Below are 16239 nucleotides of genomic sequence, written 5' to 3' on the forward strand. Positions count from 1 at the left end.
TCCTTGTATTGTGGAACACGTATGGAGCTCCATCCCACAAACTGACATCCGGTATCTACACTACACAATAGATGCACGTTGGCGTACTTGCATTCAACACTTTGGCTATTACACTGATTATTAATGTTCCAGCATTTCACATTTTCAATGGATTGTCTTGCGCTTACGTTAACCTGAAAACCTGCAACATTGATCACCTAGGCAAACGTATTTCCGAAATCTCATTACTCCGAATTAATTATTTTTTGGTGTTGCGATTTTTTTCTGTCAGCGTATTGGGGAGGAAGACAGCAGCCACATCAGATGTACATACACCTGTTCTCATCCGATTCAAGGCCCCAATGTTAAATGTCCCAAGTGAAAAGCGAGCATTGTGCTACGGAATTAGTATTTGTATGGGATCAAAGGAAGGTTATAACTCCTGGATTAAGTATTACTCAGAAAATATCAGCACAAACAGCGGTTCTTTACTCAGATAGAAATGCAGTAGCTGGTTGTCAATGTTCCTCATCATTCCTACCATCACGATCAGTAGCTAATTTCCAGATTCCACGCAGCCGTCTACAGCAGTTTCCGGTAATGCGGTTACCACAGTCTGAATTCCATCGCGCTGTCATCGATCACTGGAGTGCAGTTTTGGGTATCCCATGGGTCTGTGTTACGAATTGACTCCAAGAGAGGAAAGCAACACAGCGTGTATAATCCAGTAACAATGCAATAGTATCAGTGTTATTTCAACACTTGCACTGACCATCGAAATTTAAATTATAACCAATTATCCAAAATCCTGTTCGACATTCCAACAGGAAACGGCCCAATCTGCTGTAGCTTGTCGGCCCAGTTCAGAGGATATTAGGGGAACCAGTAATCCCCCACCCTCCCTACGCGGTCACCGCGGCAGATTCTTTACAGAATGTATTGGGCGTCTGATTCACGTCTGGGCAGTGGCGGCTCCCTGGATATCGACCCTTGCCCGGTTGTTGGATCTTTGGTCGTCGGTTGCGACTCGAATACGGGTTGGCGCGCTCTGGAGAGAAGTGAAGGGGTCGCCTGGGAAAGGTGAGCGCAGGACAAGCCTAGGAAGTGTCTCGCAAAGTGATCGTCGATTTGGCCGGCAGTACTTGCGATGTGCTGCGGACTAGCAGGGGAGCTCAGGCGCTTGGGAGATGTTGACGGCTGTTGCTATATGGACCTGGTGCACTTTTCAGCCAATTGGAGAATTTATGCGGCCAAACGTGAACCCTTGGAAATGTTTTAAGGATATTTTACGACATTCATCTTGGTTTTCTGGAATCTACATCTGTAAGTGTGTACACCCTGAAGTTGTTGTTCGTAAAGTTTGCTGTTTGCTCCTGAACTCTGAATTCATCTTCATGATTTATTGCACTGGTCAGTGTTATGATCCATTAAGTTCTGAGCGGTGCTGAATAGTAATTCAAGTTATTTGCACCAGGATTTGAGTTCCTTCACTGATGTTTTTAGCTTGTCAATCTATGATAATTGTGGATATTTGTTGTTTCTCCTTTCTCAGTACTGTCATTTAAGTCTGTTCCAGGCAGCATTGTATATTGCGGAGCAGAGGTCGTACTCAGTAGCCTTGTTCTTCGCCAGATATTTTAGGATGTTGCCTCTGTATCGGATAAGCAATTAATTTAAGGCAGATTTACAACTCGATATTTTGTAAACTGTTGTTATGGTAGTTTTGATGTGACTGCGACCCACGCGTCTCAGTATTTAAATATCCTGGCGTTGTTCACTTTATTTGGCAGGAAGGAAGGAAGCAATATTGGGTTTACCGTCCTTTCAGCATCGAGGTCATTAGACACGGAGCACAAGCTCGGATTGTGTCACGGAGGGGGTTTGAAATTGGCCATGTCCTTTCAAAAGAACCATCCCGGCCTTTGCCTGGAGCCCTTCAGAGAAATCGCGGAAACCTAAGTCTAGATGGCCGGACGCGAGTTTGAACCATCGTCCACCACAATGCGAGTCCAGTATGCTAACCACTGCGCCACCTAACTCGATGATTTGGCTATAGCCCCCCCCCCCCCCTCCATCATCTATTTGTTCAAAATGGCTTCTCAGGTCATCAGTCCCCTAGAACTTAGAACTTCTTAAACCTAACTAACCTAAGGACATCACACACATCCATGCCCGAGGCAGGATTCGAACCTGCGACCGTAGCGGTCGCGCGGTTCCCGACTGTAGCGCTTAGAACCGCTCGGCCACTCCGGCCGACGATTATATATTGACACCAGTACATATTTTCTGTTGTATTTTTATATTTCTAAGAGAAAAAATGTTCGTATGTTAATGCTTACACGAAAACGTTGGTGAGAATGAAGAATTTCTCCCGTGGTATTCACTAAGGGTATGGGGGTCTCTTGTCCCCGTTAATAGTGATTATGACGTATCGTTCAAAATTATTTTAGTAAGCATGGATTGTAATCCCCTTTTCTTCCTGGCTCGAGTTCCTGCCCTTTATTAGCATCATCTTGTTCTTTCTGCGGGCGAATTATTATTGGCATGATCGCCCTCCTTGGTTCTAGTTATCTGTTGTTAATACATTTTCGGTATTGTCACTATTCGTTCGACGCTCTGTTAATTGCTAAAACAGTTGTTAATTGATTCATGTGAAATGAAGTGTCATTTAGAGATCCCTTGCCGTGTGGGGTTTGTTGTTAAGGACTTTCAAACAAATTTTCGATATCCTTTAAATTAAATTATCGTTATTGTATCTGAAAGCTTTACATTGTTGAAAATCTTTAAAATCCTAAACCTTGTTTAAGTTTAAAGAAGCATTACGCTGTATTGTAAAGTTTATTGGTTGTGTTAATTCTGAAACCTTTTATGGTTCAAAAACTGGTTCAAATGGCTCTGAGCAGTATGGGAAACATCTTAGGTCATCAGTCCCCTAGAACTTAGAACTACTTATACCTAACTAACCTAAGGACATCACACACATCCATGCCCGAGGCAGGATTCGAATCTGCGACCGTTGCAGTCCCGCGGTTCCGGACTGCAGCGCCTAGAACCGCACGGCCACCGCGGCCGGGAAACGTTTTTTAAATAAATCATTTCATGTGCAGTAAATGCTGAATGATGTTCGAAACCCTGGGGCCCGATCCTTCCACTAAAATCCTTATTGGCGATTTTGGGGCGCGTGGTTGCTATGGTAAGAGAGTGGTGGCGGGGGCGGGAGTTCCTTTTGCTGGTAGGTACCTTCATTCACAGTTTATTGCTTTCTGAATTGTACTTATTATATTCTAGACGAGACTGTTACCTTTTTTACCGTTTCGGGTATATACTTTGCATTATGAAGGTCAGAACGTATCCTGGTATATCTTTACTTCGGCGTGAACAGTTTTAGTCTAGAGTTGAAGACAGACTAGCTGCCGGGTGGAGGAAGTGTGACTGATCCGGCTGTTCGATTACGCCTCGTTTCAGACTAACTCTTGATCCTTACGTAAAGTAAGGGGGGTTAAGCAACTTCAGCCATTGTGGAGCTGTGTCAGAATGGAGCACTTCTTGAGGCTAGTCAACCAACCCGCAAACTAGTGTACCGAGTGCAGGCCCAACTGAGGCACTGGGTAATCGTTTTACAGATTTGAAACAACTGAAATTAAATGCTGAAGAGATCAGTGTCATTGACCAGTTGCTTAATCAAGTTAAAGAATAACAGGTGCCCTTGAGTATTATGGCTTTGATGAGAAGGCGGGAGCGAGCGAAGGGAAGGCGGATATGATGGTAAGTAGACCAGCTATTGAAGAATTAGTGAACTTTCAATGGCGCATCTTGCCCAAGTCGAGTTTTTCTTGTAGTTAACTATTCGTTTCGAATATAAGTCTGAGCGAGAGTGAACATGAGCATTTCTGGCGTGTGCAGTCATTCCAGAAAAATTTGGCTGATTGCATTGAAGGGATCCGCGGGGCCATTTGTGGCTTAGAACATTAGGTCACCGAAGATGAGATAGTTCAGAATATCTTGGAAGATATGAAACTGGAGGACCGTTCGTGGGTAACTTTCTCTGGAAAACCTACTCCATAGTAGAACAGGACGGCCTGGTGGCTACCATTGAAGGACTGCTACTTGCTGATGAAAGCCGTGAGAAACTTGATTATCTTGTTTCTCTCCCTTACGGCGTTCCGAGGGAGTCTGGAAACACCTTACCCGTTCATTGTAAAGCCAGATTTGGATACCAATGCGGTGATGGTGAGTAGTTAGAGCGAGACTGTCCGGCGAAGTGGGAGCCCCGTCCGTATAGGGGACGCCGCAACACGTGGGTTGCAGGTAGCGGTCCTAGGCCACCCGAGCATTTTAGACTGGCTGTAGGTCAGACGCTACCCTGTGTTTGTGCCTCTCCAGTTTTTCTGGTTCCTAAGAGGCAACGGGGAGATTATTGATCTGTTGTTGACTATAGGCCATTGAATAGGAGGGTTATTTTGGAATCCGTTCCCTTGCCGAATCTCCACAATTGTTTTGCGTGAAGTTTCTTTATTGCGTTGGATTTGAATCAAGCATACTATCAGATTCCTTAACCGAAGATTTCAAACATTGCCATGCCTGCACTGACTGGAACCTATATCAATACAATCAGGTTCTCTTCAGCTTCTCAATCGGAGTTGGCGTGTTATCTTGGTTAATGGATAATGTGCTGGGAGGATCTTAAATTCAAATCTGTTTATAAGTAGCTATTTGGGTGGTGTCATTATTTATAGAGCTAAACATCTGGCACATCCTGAGAAAGTGTTCTAGCAGTAGTGGACACAAGAAGATCCTGAGGAAGATCCCAGCAGAGGGGTCGAAACGTCCTTCATTTTAGTAGAAATATGACACGGCCTAATAACCCAGAAGATTTTTAACTACTCCCTGAGACAGACTTGGTTTCGTTTTAGGTTAACTTAGCCCGACAGCAAATTTGTATCTTGGGGCACCTGGTGTCAGATGATGGCATTAGAATTGAGCAAGAACGTACGCGCAAGGTGCGTAAATTTTCTACTCCCGGAAAGGGATGGCCAGGTTTATTTGCAAGGCCAATTTTTTTTCCCAAATTTGCGCAATTGTTGGCCCCCTTAATAACTTGAGCGGGAAGGAAGAGGCTTTCGAGTGGGGGGAAAGTCAACAAGCCTCGTTTGAAGCCATCAGAGGAGCTCTAAGTAGGCCACCAGTTTTGGTGGTCCCTAATTTTGAGCTGTACTGACCGACTCCTCCAGTTCTGGCGTTGCTGCCGTTCTTTTACAGGAGTATGAGGGCGAACGCCATCCGATAGTCTATGTAGTGTATGCCTCGAAGAGATTATCTCCTACGGACCTTAAATATTCGGTTTATGAATGGAAAGCTCTGAGGATGGAATAATCGCTCGTTTGGTAATCCGTATCTTTACTTTCCGATTTACTGTGAAACACATGAAGTGCATGGAGAATCAAACTGTCGACACTCTCAGCCTTACGTTTGAGGAGTACAGTCATGGTGATGATGGCGCCGTATGGGGAGGCCCGGCGACATGTGGCAGTTGAAGGAACACCGAAGGCAGTGTGCGCTTCGATCAGCGAGGTTACGGTGCACCGTGGTGGTGTTCATCATTGCAACATTGTCCAGAGACAACATACGGATCACTTCACATGGACATGAATCATCGAGAGACAGGAAAGACAGAGTGAGACGAGTGTTGCACACAAGTACAGAAGTATTGCAAAAATGGCTGTGAGCACTATGAGACTTAACATCTGAGATCATCGGTCCCCTAGAACTTAGAACTACTTAAGCCTAACTAACCAAAGGACATCACACACATCCACGCCCGAGGCAGGATTCGAAGCTGCGACCGTAGTGGTCGTGCGGTTCCAGACTGACGCTCCTACAACCGCTCGACCACAACGGCCGGCCAGAAGTATTGCACAGAGCATTGTTTCACATGTGCGTGGTGACTTCCGAATCACAGATACTGCTGCGCGAAGGAGAAGAGGTGGTTGACCACGGTCAACTGCAGCAGCAGACGACAGCTACAGTCTGCAGTAGGAAAAAAAGGATCGACGTCAAGCTGTAACCACATCTAACAGGACTGCAAGGCAAGCAATCTCAGGCTCCACAGGCGAGTGCAAGGTGGTCGTCTCTTTGCACAAGAATCAGCACGCTGTGTTCAGTTCAGGGACTAGAACAACGAGGAGTGAGGTCGCGTGATCTCCTCGGATGAGAGCAGAAACAGCCTGAGCAGTGATCATGGGTGTGCCCTTATGGGCCCGATGTGGGGAGACGTATGCAAGCAAGAACACTATCGAAAGTGATCATTTTGTTGGTCCAGGGGCTAAACCGCAGGGAAGTATAATACTGCATGGTCATACTGACCTCCAAATCCTTGAAGACAGTACACGCTACTGTGACACTGTACTCCCTCCCCATGTGTGTCTCTTCAGGAGTGCAATCGGATGACGATGCGCGACCGTATCGGGCAGCCCTAGCGGAGAACCTCTTGGAAGGAGAGGATATTCGGTGAATGGACTGGCTGACCGATCCCGCGACTTAAATCCCATCGGGCACTTATGGGATGCGTTGGGGCCGGCCGGAGTGGCCGAGCGGTTAAAGGCGCTACAGTCTGGAACCGCACGACCGCTACGGTCGCAGGTTCGAATCCTGCCTCGGGCACGGATGTGTGTGATGTCCTTAGGTTAGTTAGGTTTAAGTAGTTCTAAGTTCTAGGGGACTTATGACCACAGCAGTTGAGTCCCATAGTGCTCAGAGCCATTTGAACCATTTTTTTTGATGCGTTGGGGGGTCGCACTGCAGCACGTCCATATGCGCCAACGACCATCCAGCAGTTGTCAACGGCACCTGTGCAGGTACGAAACACCCTACTACAAAACTCCTTACCAACCATGTGGGCAACATAGGAGCACGTTGCAGAGCATGCGTTGCTGCCTGTGGAGGTCACACACCTTACTAAGAAACATGTCCAGGGCGCCATTACACAACGAGGTTACTTCAGTGTAGTTATTTTCTTCGAATAAAAGTGTCACTTCTGTTCACCTCATGCCTATTATCGGTTGCATTCTGTACCATAACGCAGCAGGTCTCTCTATGTACAGTCCATGTCATCGAGCTTGGCAGGGACACATCATCCGAAAGATTTTCGTCCTAAAGGTTTGCACACCAGCGCAGTATGAACCATGCGGAACAGGTTGTGTTTTGGATGTTAATGATCGGGGTCGTATTTAGAACTTGTTGATCCCTAGGCTGAACCTGTGGTGCAGGACCTACCGGCAATAACTAACTCGGAAATATTGTATTTTAGAGCAGTTTTCGAAATAAATCGGGTAATGCTGAATTTAAAGTTTATTATTCAGCTATATAAAATTTTACTGCACTATTCATTGATTTAATGAATTTATGAGACTACCTTAATGAGAGGAATTCAAATTCTTGAGGTATTAAACACGATACATTTACATCGCTAAGACCAAACACATTTTTTGAAAGAGAGCAAAAATTAAAGTTTCACGTTGTTGTGGTTGTTGTTGTTGGTCTCCAGTCCAAAGACTAGTTTGATACAGCTCTCCATGCTACTCTATCCTGTGCAAGCCTCTTCATCTTCCAATAACTACTGCAACCTACATCCTTCTGAATCTGCGCATTGTATTCATCTCTTTGTCTCCCTCTATGATTTTAACCTCCCTCCCCACACTTACGTCCAATACTGACTTCGTGATCCCTTGATGTCTCAGAATGTGTCCTATTAACCGATCTCTTCTTCTAGTGACGCTATACCACAAATTTCTTTTCTCACCAATTCTGTTTAGTGCCTCCTCATTAGTAACGTGATCTACCCATCTAACCTTCAGCATTCTTCTGTAGCATCACATTTCAAAAGCTTCTGTTTTCTTCTTGGTTTAAATATTTGTCCTCCACGTTTCATTTCCATCAATGGCTACACTCCGACAAATACCTTCAGCAGGCCGCGGTGGCCGAGCGGTTCTAGGCGCTTCAAGCCAGAGCCGCGCGACTGCTACGGTCGCAGGTTCGAATCCTGCCTCGGGCATGGATGTCTGTGATGTCCTTAGGTTAGTTATTTTAAGTTCTAGGGGACTGATGACCTCAGATGTTTAACTCCCATAGTGCTCAGAGCCAAAACACCTTCAGAACAGACTTCCTAACAGTTAAGTCTATATTCCATAATCACAAATTTCTCTTCTTCAGAAACGCTTTGCTTGTCATTGGCAGACTCTCTAGTTCGGCCATCACCAGTTATTTTGCTGCCCAAATAGCGAAACTCATCTATCACTTCCTAATCTAATACCCACACCGTCACCTGATTTAATTCGACTACTTTCGATTATCCTTGTTTTGCTTTTGTTGATGTTGATATTACATCCGCCTTTCAAACACTGCCAGTTATGTTTAACTACTCTTCCAAGTCCTTTGGTGTCTCCGACAAAATTTCCATCTCATCACCAAACCTCGAGTTTTTTGTTTCTTCTTCCTAAACTTTAATTCCTACTGCAAATTTTTCTTTGGTTTTTCTTACCGCTTGTTTAGTGTACAGATTGGATAACATCGGGAATAGCCTACAAACCTGTCCTACTACCCTGTCAACCAGTGCTTCCCCTCCAAGCCCCTCAACTCTTATAAATGCCGTCTGTTTTCCGAACAAGTAGTAAATACCCTTCGCTCTCTTTATTTTCCCCTGCTACCTTCAGAATTTCAAAGAGAATGTTCCAGTCAACACTATCAAAAAGTTTTTCTAAGTCTAAAAGAGTAGTAGGATCGGAATTGCCTCGCTTGTTCCTACATTTCTCCGGAATCCAAGCTGATCTTCCACGAGGCTAGTTTCTACCATTTTTTTCATTCTTCTGTAAGCAATTTGAGTTATTATTTTGTATGTATGACTTATTAAACTGACAGATTGGTAATTTTAAGTTCATGTCCATACAAAAGTAAGTATTTTAAAAATACACCCGTCATGTTGGAAGTACAAGGAACTGGCAGTTACATATTACGACCAAAAAATAGTTTTGTAAAAATACATAGGTATTTTTTTAAAGAAACACGTGTTTATTTATTCGACGTCGGAAGTTCCCACCAAAACGGTCACGGCGGCTACATGATCTCGCTATGACATCGTAACGATCATCCTCAGTTTGAAGAACTCAAGAATAAGCGTCTGGCAGTAGGAAGTATACATGAAATGAGCTGTGGAAAGAAACGGGTAATGCCAAATCGAACTCATTTGCACAATTTCAGGTCCCCTTTGTCAATTTCAAAATACGTATAGTGCTAGGAAACGAAGCTTGATTTCGAAGTAACATCAGAGCAGACAAAGGAAGCGGACGTCCACATCTCTCGCTGGTATTTCCTCAGCTCTCTTATCTGGGTGACGTCAGTTGCAGCTGTTGGTCCGCACCAGCGACCCGCTCAGACGGTCGCACTCGCGACCTCGCCTGCCGAAGATATCTCCAGTTCTGTGCAGATGTTTTTGCCGCGCTTAACGTTAAATCCATGGCTCACACTTAATACATCTTGATATGTGAGTTTTCTACACTTCTAACGTGTTTCAAACATGAACATAATTCACAGGGACTGAGTATTCATGTTTAATTTATGACATCTTATGGGTTTTAGTGCCAGAGAGAATTGATAACATTAAGGGATGGAAAACCCCTTGGTTTAATAGCTGTCTCAGGAAACTGCGATATACAAAAAGAAATATTCATCACAGATTGAAGAGAAGTCAAAACCTAGCCGACAAACTAAAGCCTAACGAAGTGAAAATGAGAATAAGCAAAGCAATGAGAGAAGTGATCAGTGACTTTGAAAGTAAAATTTTGTCAACCGATCTGAGTAGAGACCCTAAGAGGTTTTCGTCTTACATAAAATCAGTAAGCGGGTTTAAATATTCTTTTCATTCACTCAGTGACCATACTGACACCGAAACAGAAGATAGCAGAGAGAAGTCCGAATTACTGTATTCTTCCGAAACCCTTTCACCACTGAAGATAATAACACGATAGCTCCTTTCAGTCATCATACGAACGTTGAAACGGCAGATATTGAGTAGATGGTTGAAATGGCTCTGAGCTCTATGGGACTTAACATCTGAGGTCATCTGTCCCCTAGGACTTAGAACTACTTAAACCTAACTAACCTAAGGAGATCACATACATCCATGCCCGAGGCAGGATTCGTACCTGAGACCGTATCGGTAGCGCGGTTCCAGACTAAAGCGCCTAGATATTGAGATAACCGATAGCGAAACAGAAAAGCAACTACAACCGCTCAGTAGTGGAAAGTCATGCGACCCAGATGAGATAGCTACAAGACTCTACAACGATTGTACGAGAGAAGTTGCTCCCCGTCTGGCAACACCTTATTGTAGGTTGCTGGAACAGCGAAGGGTACCTGGAGACAGGAAAACAGCGCAGATCACTCCCATTTTCAAGAAGGGTCATAGGACACATGCAAATAATTAATGGCCTCTATCGTTGGCGTCAATTTGTTATAGAATTATGGAGCATGTTTTGTGCTGAAGAAATATGACGTTTTTGGACAACTAAAATCGCCTCTCTAGAAATCAACAAGGATTCCGTACACAGAGATCTTGCGAAACTCAGCTCATCTGTTTCTTCATTAGACCCATAGCGCTGTAGACAATGGCTCCCGGGTTGATGCCGCGATCCGTAACTTCAGGAAGGCATCGGAAGCTGTGTAGGACTGTTCGCAGATGGTGCTATAAGAAAGGAGCAACGACAGAAGACAGTATCGATTTGCAGAATGACGTGCAGTGGACTGATAAATGGTGCAGGCTATGGCAGCTGATCCTGAACGTAAATAAATTGTTGATGACAAATTTCTGGAAACAGTAGAGTAGAGTGGGGTAAGATCGCGCGGCGGGTAAGACTGCGCAAGGCTTGTATCTCAGTTTTAGTAATGCAGCAGTTGGATGCTCTGCAGGGCACGAAATAGCCTCTGTGGCTGACCCTTTATTGCCGTAGTTTGATTGTTGTCCTGGTGTTAACGGTTGCGCGATACGGTAAGAACTGTTTTACGTTATTTTAATATAACATTTCATGTTTCGGAAATAAGCTATAACTCAGGCAATAATGCGATTATCAATTTTAACTTTATTCCATTGTGTACTTCGATGCATTGTCAGTCTTGTTGTATATTAACACATCTATATTCCTACAAAGCGTTTCCGTGTGCAGTCAAAAGCTGCAGTGTCATAGTGCGGGGGAAGTTTACGCGTTGCAGGTGGGGCAAAAGTGCGCAGTGCGTAATCTTACCCCATGCGTTATAATTATCAGCTTTTTCATAGACTTAGAAATATTTATGAACGTTGAGGTGGATATTATACATCGACAGTAGTCCTCTAATAATCCTTTTTTATATTTTAGCATCTACAAAAGGAAAACCGAACGGAAACCATGCACTCCAGAAATGCTGGAAGCTGCAAAAGAGGGTTCAAAAAATGGCAAGTCTAAACGACAAATACCGAGGGAGGTTGGAATAAGTGAAGCTGCCCTCAGAAATAGCCTTAAAGAGGTACGAGGCCATTGCAAGTATACTCTTATCTCTATATTTTTTTTATTTTGGGAACTTTTGCCTACGTAGGGATAAGTTTAAAATTAATACTCCCACCCTTACATTTTCAGGGTTTTGGGGTAAACAAACTGGGAAGATTCGGAAGACCTATTAATGATGAACAGGAATTGGAACTCGCCGAACACTACAGATCTTTGGACAAATGCTGTTATGGTATGACTCACAAAGATTTCAAAAGATTAGTTCTTGACTACTCTGAGAGGAATAACATAAAAACAAAATTTGACAAAAACACTAAAACGTCCGGAAATGACTGGGCTTATGATTTCCCGCAGAGACTAAATCTTAGCCTTCGGATCCCACAGAAAACTAGTCTGAGACGTGTGATGGGGTTCAACAAACAGCAAACGAGCATCTTCTTTGATAATCTTTCGTCGCTGATGGAGAGATATAAATTTGAACCTCATCGCATATATAACATGGATTAGTCAGGAATTACAACTGTTTCTAACAAAGTTCCGAAAGTGACTGCAACATGCGGCAAGAAGCACATAGGCAAAATAGCATCAGCAGAAAGAGGTCAGCTGATAACGGTTGTATGTTGTATGGGAGCTGGGGGGAATAACATCCCTCCAGGAATAATATTTCCTCGGAAAAGGATGAAGGAGAGTTTGAAGAACGGTGCCCCTCCTGGGTCACTAATGACTGGATACATCAACTCAGATTTGTATCTCACATGGCTACAACCTATTGAAAAACGTACACAGCCAACAGAAGATAATCCATTCTTGTTCATTTTGGACAATCACTCGTCACATTTGAGTCTGAACGCCGTTCTTTACAGCAGGGACCATAACATTCACGTGCTTACCATTCCTCCACACAGCAGCCACAAAATGCAGCCACTGGATCGCTGCTTTTTCAAGCCAATGAAGGAGTTTTATTCACAGGAATGCGACCAGTGGCTCATTAACCACCCTGGATATGTAATTACGCAAGATTGTATCGCTGAATTGTTTGGAAACGCTTATCAAAGGACGGCCACAATGACGAAGTCAACAAAGGCGTTCAAGATATGTGGCATTTATCCAATCGATCGTCACATATTCACCGAGGAGGATTTCCTGACTTCCTCTGTTACAGACAAAAGTGACAAATTTAATGGTGCATCCACAGTTGAAACTGGATCTCTCCAGAGCCAAAGTTCAGAGACATCTACAAATGAACCACAACCAGGACCAAGTACCTACGTTTCCCCAAAAGAAATAGTTCCTTTGCCAAGAAGAAAAGACTACCAAAAAAGACAGAAGAAATGAAAGGAGTCAGAAATAATATCTGGGACCCCATTCAAGAAGCAACTGTAATCCCAATCAACAGAACAAGAAATAAAGAAACCAAAGAGGAAACTGTTTGATTCTGATCAAGCAAACAAAAGAAAGCAAAGCAAAACTTAAATACATCTAGGGAATATTTACAAACTTTCCACTGTTCAGGCTGTACTGAAAAATACAATAATCCACCAACAGAAGACTGGATTCAAGGTCTCAAGTGCGAGAAGTTGTGGTATGAATGCTGCTGTTGTTATGAAGGTTCTGGACACTTCATTTGTGATCTCTGTTACAAAGATTTTCGTCCGACAGGAATATTTTTGCATGTTTATGATGACAGGTCCAAATTTGTTCATTAGGTCAAATATTGTATCAACAGTAACTGTTATATGCTGAGAAACAGGGTATATTACGTTTATGTACGCTATAAATTAAACAAAAGACGAAGAACTGAATGACACATATGTTTCTCTCAATTGATGATAATGCGCCGATTTACCCCACTAGAAGCGCACTCTTACCCCACGGTCGGGTAAGACTGCGCATTTGCATTACTTTCTTTACTAAGTGCGAATTACAGTTTAAATTGTTTCTATGACTTTCGGACTCTTTCATATAACAGGCAAAATTCATATGAAATGCCAGTTAAAATATAATTGTAATTTGTGACGTTTCCTTCAGTATACCACTATTTAAACCTCAAGTGCGCAATCTTGTCCCACTTTACTCTATCTACCATAAAATAATTAGGAGTAACTATTGAGAACGACCGTAAGTGGAAAAACCAAATAAAAGAAATAGCAGTAAAAGCAGATGCCAGACAGATTAATAGGAATAATCTTAAGGAAATGTAACTTATCCACGAAGTGGCTTGTAGGCCCTTGTTCGTTCGATTCTTGAGTGTTGTTCATCAATCTGGACCCTTACGAGGTAAGGCTGATAGAAGTGACAGAAAAGATCCAACGAAGAGCCGCACTTTTCGTCACTGGTTCAGTTAAAGAGAACGTGAGCGTTACAAAGATGCTCAACAAACTCCAGTGGCGGATGATACAAGAGAGGCGCTGTGCATCACTGAGAGGTTTACTATTGAAATTTCAAATGTTATCATCACTAATTCGACGAATTAGAGCTATCATTCTTCCCAAGCACTTTTCACAACAGGGCAGGGGAGGGGGGGGGGAGGGGAATCAATCAGTGGTGCCAGAAATGCCCTCCGCCACACACCGTTAGGTGGCTTGCGAAGTATGATGTAGATGAATAGACATGCGTCTATTCAACTGAATACATCTTGTGAGTTTTGATTGACATGTAAAAAACATGTAATAGTTGTGATCTCAGTCCAATGCCACAGAAAACGGTGATGATGCAGTTGCAAAATTGCGATAGCTTTATTACCCGGCATTGTAGGAAAAATCTAATATGAAATCGTTGTGATATACATATACAAGGCAAAAAATTTGTGATCGTCAAAAGACAACACGATAATTTCATGTAACTCCACCTCCAATGCCGGTAATGACCTCAATTTATCAAAGACAAGTATCCATATCTTCTCTCAGGTATGTCGTATCCAACTGAAACCACAACTACCAAATTGCGAGAATGTTGATTGCTGCGTTTCACCCTCCGTTCCAAGTAGCCTCGTGAGTTTTCTACGGAAATAATATATGGTGATTCAGCGGACCAGTCGATTTACGACAGGGTTACTGAGTGTTTAAGGAACGACAAACGTATTAAACGTATTTGTGAAGCCTTGTAAACACGGCTTGTGTCATACTGAAAGACTGGAGTGCCCACAGCATAGAGTTACTAATAATAACTAGAGCGCTAACTAACGCTAGTCAGCGTTCCCATACTGAAGCCACCGTTTGCGGGAAAGCGATGTCAACCACTTGATAAAACGTTCCATACACAATGACCTAACAACGCGAATAACGTCCATGAGAAGTCTGCAACTCTGTTAGAAACATGTGTGGAAATGACATGGCTAGTTCAAGTTATATTGGAGATTACAGTCATTGAAGTCCAAGCTAGCTGAAGGAAGAATACGATAAAATTATATAAGGGAAGGTAGATAAAATTGTACCATATCAAAATAAATTAAAGCGCGAAAGACAGGCGCAGGGGATTTGTCGAGAAGTATTAAACAAGAATTTGAACTGAAAAACATAGTGAATGATAAAATAATCTTACTATATCCTACTTCGTAACTTTCACGCAACTATACTGTATCGATAACTTGCCGTATTTTCACTCCTGCTGTTAAGGAATGAACATTATATTGTTGAATAGGTATCTATAACTTCCCGTCTTTTTGTGTAGACCTAATAAAGGAAACTAGGTCCTACCTTAATTTAAGATGGAATTGATTACTCAGTACGAGTTGTGAAATAAAAGTCGTTTTATTTTCCTCTTCGATTTCCTTTCGTTGTCTCTCACACACATTAAATCACTAGCCCAGAATTTATAATCACGTTCAGAAAAAAAAGAAAACACCTTGATAGTTCATATTCACGGGATATGTACAAATGGCTCTGAGCACTATGGGACTTAACATCTGTGGTCATCAGTCCCCTAGAACTTAGAACTAATTAAACCTAACTAACCTAAGGACATCACACACATCCATGCCCGAGGCAGGATTCGAACCTGCGACCGCAGCAGTCGCGCGGTTCCTGACTGAGCGCCTAGAACCGCGAGACCACCGCGGCCGGCGGATATGTACATTAATGTGTTCTGCAGAAATGATTAGCATTTGAACTATGTCGGCCTGTGGGTTCAAGGTCAACATCGATATCGTAGGCAACACACCCTAGCGGTAAAATGTGCCTGCGGCTCTCGTTGTCGCTACAAAACGAAGGTGACGGATCAGTGTGACTTGAGCAGACGTGCAGGATGCCTCGCACACGTATGCGCGAATCGTTCCGTTAAATCAGTGAGTTTGAAAGAGGGCGCACTATTGGCAATCAGTAATGTGATGCGTCCATCCGGAAACTGCTGCTCGTTTGGGACGAAGTGTTTCGACAGTGCAACGGGTGCGTGCCGAATGGATCATGGCATGCCGTAGAACACGAGGAGATGGTTCAGGTCGAACCACACAGATCAGCCCTTCAAGAAGATCGACATCTCATCCGAATGGCATTGCAGGGCAGATCTGCATCCTCCTTGGCTCTGGCGCAGCAATGGAACAATGTAACACATCGTACACAATGAGGGATGGTGGTCCGTCGCCGTTTATTACGGCATGGGTTAAGTGCGCGTCGTACACTTCTCCGTCTACCTCTGACGAGTATGCACGAACATATTAGACAGCAATGGTGTGTGGAACGACGTCACTGGGGGCAGGAATGGCATCAGATAGTGTTTTCGGACAAATCCAGCT

Source organism: Schistocerca americana, chromosome 6 (genome assembly GCF_021461395.2).
Source record: "Schistocerca americana isolate TAMUIC-IGC-003095 chromosome 6, iqSchAmer2.1, whole genome shotgun sequence".
NCBI classification, from domain to species: Eukaryota; Metazoa; Arthropoda; class Insecta; order Orthoptera; family Acrididae; genus Schistocerca; species Schistocerca americana.